The sequence below is a fragment of the Rhagoletis zephyria genome, unplaced genomic scaffold (genome assembly GCF_001687245.7).
Source record: "Rhagoletis zephyria isolate East Lansing unplaced genomic scaffold, Rhagoletis_zephyria_1.1 Rzeph_scaffold_39118, whole genome shotgun sequence".
Classification (NCBI taxonomy): Eukaryota; Metazoa; Arthropoda; class Insecta; order Diptera; family Tephritidae; genus Rhagoletis; species Rhagoletis zephyria.
In genome coordinates, this window is record NW_016196173.1 from 1 (window position 1) to 2,807 (window position 2,807).

General features: G+C 48.0%; 1 non-coding gene across 1 annotated transcript; it reads left to right on the plus strand.

The window, feature by feature from the left end:
- The first annotated feature begins 1,943 nt into the window (after nt 1-1,943).
- TRNAM-CAU (transfer RNA methionine (anticodon CAU)) lies at nt 1,944-2,016 on the plus strand. Its single transcript has one exon. It is a non-coding gene; the product is annotated as a tRNA-Met (tRNA).
- The last annotated feature ends 791 nt before the right edge of the window (nt 2,017-2,807 follow it).

A 2,807-nucleotide genomic window follows, 5' to 3' on the forward strand; every position in this document is an offset into this window, starting at 1 on the left:
CACTCACTACCGCAATGATTGCTTACTACCAAGAACTACGGCAGCACTTTTGCTACCACCACAACTGCTGACTTTGTCGATCATCCTGATGATCTGAGAGAGAGAGAGAGAGAGAGAGAGAGAGAGAGTGGGGCCAAAAACCCACAACAAAAATCGTCATTTCCCTTTTCCACTTTCCACTGCAGCAGCAGCTGTTAGTCATCACCCCTTCTCCGGTTTCCCTTCCCTCCTTGCCCCGATCATCGCCCCCTCCATCATCATCATCATCATCATCACTGCTTACCCAAGCTTCTGGCTTTAAATGTGTTTCTGCTGCTGCCGCCGTTTCCACTAGCTGATTGAAGGCACTGAACAATAGTAGTAGCAGTGGAAAGTGATATCCTAAAACGGTGACCAGCTTTTTCTTCAAACTTCTTTGGCTGGCTATTTTTTCAATGGCAGCAGGCGATGATGTCCTTCTCCTCTGAATTGCAGTAGTATCCATGGTAGTGCGTGGTCTGTTTCTGGTTCTGGCAGCTGTGATGAAAAACGAGAAAGAGAGAGAGGCAAACAACCAATTAGCCACGGAAGGGAAACACAAACAACAAAACAGCAGCAAATGTAGTGTGGCAGTGTGGGAAAGAGCCGCAGAGGCAATTAGCTGTGAAGAGTGAAACAAGCTAAACAAGCCAAACAAGCGTGCAGAGATATATCACCACCACAATTTTGTGCTGAGTTTGGGTTTGGGTGCCGCTGTTATGCCCAGCTGCTGCTGCTGCTGCTACTAGTACACTAGAGTGCACCCCAACACTAGAGTGTCATTGCCCAGTCAATGAAAACTGAGCAAACCACCAACTGATAGTGCTGCTGCTGCTGATGATCGTCTTTCGATGACTCATAGGCTGCACTACCTTGATGGTATAATAGAAAAAAGGGGCATCAGTAGCAAAGTGACTGCAATTAGAAGGAAGAAAGGGAAGGGAAAGGGAAAGGAGAGCTGCTAATAAAAGTGTGTGTGTCTGTGTAAACAAGCTCGAGCGCGGACAAGTGCAAGTGCAATGCAATCATCATTGTTAGTATTGGTGCACCTTCACAGTTTTAGCTGAAAACTAGTGTGAGTGTGAATCAGACAGAAGAAAGGTAGGGTAGACGAAAAGAAAGTGAAAAGTGGAGGGGGGGGGAAGAAATTAGCTGCTGCTCACTTCACAGACTGATGACCTCCTGCTCGAGGGCGGCGGCGTCGGTTGGCGTGGGGCTGAAAGCTCGAGGATGCAGGGAATGCTGCTGTAGTAAGGCAGTATTGGTGGAGGAGGAGGAGGAGGAGGCACTATCGATGAGAATTCCATGCCCCAAAGTTATTATTGCTGGGGAAGCACTGGTGGTGATGATGAAAGTGTGGTGCACCGACGACGACGACCACGACCAGAACGTCAGCCGCCGTACATCCTCCGATTGATCGACTGCAGTGTAGGCTGCAATTGGCTGGCTCAGTACTCAGTCGGCCGAAGGACACTCTTCTCACTTGCACTCGCTCCTTACCAGTCTCTGGTGGAGCCTCAGTCAGTCAGTCAGTGAAACAGTAGGCGCAGGGAGAACACCACCACCACCACCACCAGAAAGAAAGAAAACCAGAGCACAGTGCTCACTACTGCTGCTGCTGTGACAGACGAGCACAATGAGAGAGAGAGAGCCTCGCCTTTGCTGCTTTGATGCCGCCGCCGCAGCAAACGCATGCTCACACAGCTCTGTCGCCCCTCAGTAATGATGATGGTGGTGATGGAACACTCTTGGAACGGGCTGCGGCTGCAGTCCAAAAGGTAGTGGTAACAGTGTGCACTGTGAGGGAGGGAAAGGAGACACAAACACACTGAATCTGGTTGAGCCACTGTTCGGTGTTTATTTTTAGCCCTTCCGAGAGAGGCACTACCCTTAAGGCCGCTCCGGGCGGCCCTTCTCAGCAGAAAGCTTCAGTGGCGCAGTCGGTAGCGCGTAAGTCTCATAATCTTAAGGTCGACGGATCGAGACCGTCCTGGAGCAAAATGACTTCTTTTTTACCCTTTTTTGGTCTTTTTGGGTGTGGCAGAAGTAGGGGACACGTTGAGGAGCAATCTATCGTGAAAGCAGAGCCTCGATTGCTATAGTAAATCTCGAGATATTCAACTTTTTGCTTCATTTTGCTTTTGGTTTTTACACCCGAGTTCAGCTATTAAGTTTGGGAAATGTTCAGATAAAGGCCTTTACTAAGTTGCTGAGAAGATAAAAAACAAGTAAAATCCAGAGAAGAGAATCNGGTCTTTTTGGGTGTGGCAGAAGTAGGGGACACGTTGAGGAGCAATCTTTTGCAAAAACAGAACCTCGATTGCTATAGTAAATCTCGAGATATTCAACTTTGAACTTTTTGCTTCATTTTGCTTTTGTTTTTTACACCCGAGTTCAGCTATTAAGTTTGGGAAATGTTCAGATAAAGGCCTTTACTAAGTTGCTGAGAAGATAAAAAACAAGTAAAATCCAGAGAAGAGAATCTGCTGTACAACAGCTCACTTCAGCTGCTATCACACCTACNGCCTTTACTAAGTTGCTGAGAAGATAAAAAACAAGTAAAATCCAGAGAAGAGAATCTGCTGTACAACAGCTCACTTCAGCTGCTATCACACCTACTACTACTACTGGACATCACGAGCGCACTGAAAGGCGCCCACCAGTGCGGCCATCTGCACCTTCTCCGAGCCGCCGCCAGAGAGCTGCATCTCAATGTCCGCCAGCTTCTCGAGGATGGCCACCTTCACGTCTTTGGGAAATTCAACTGGGAAGTTGGAAGTTGGAAATTA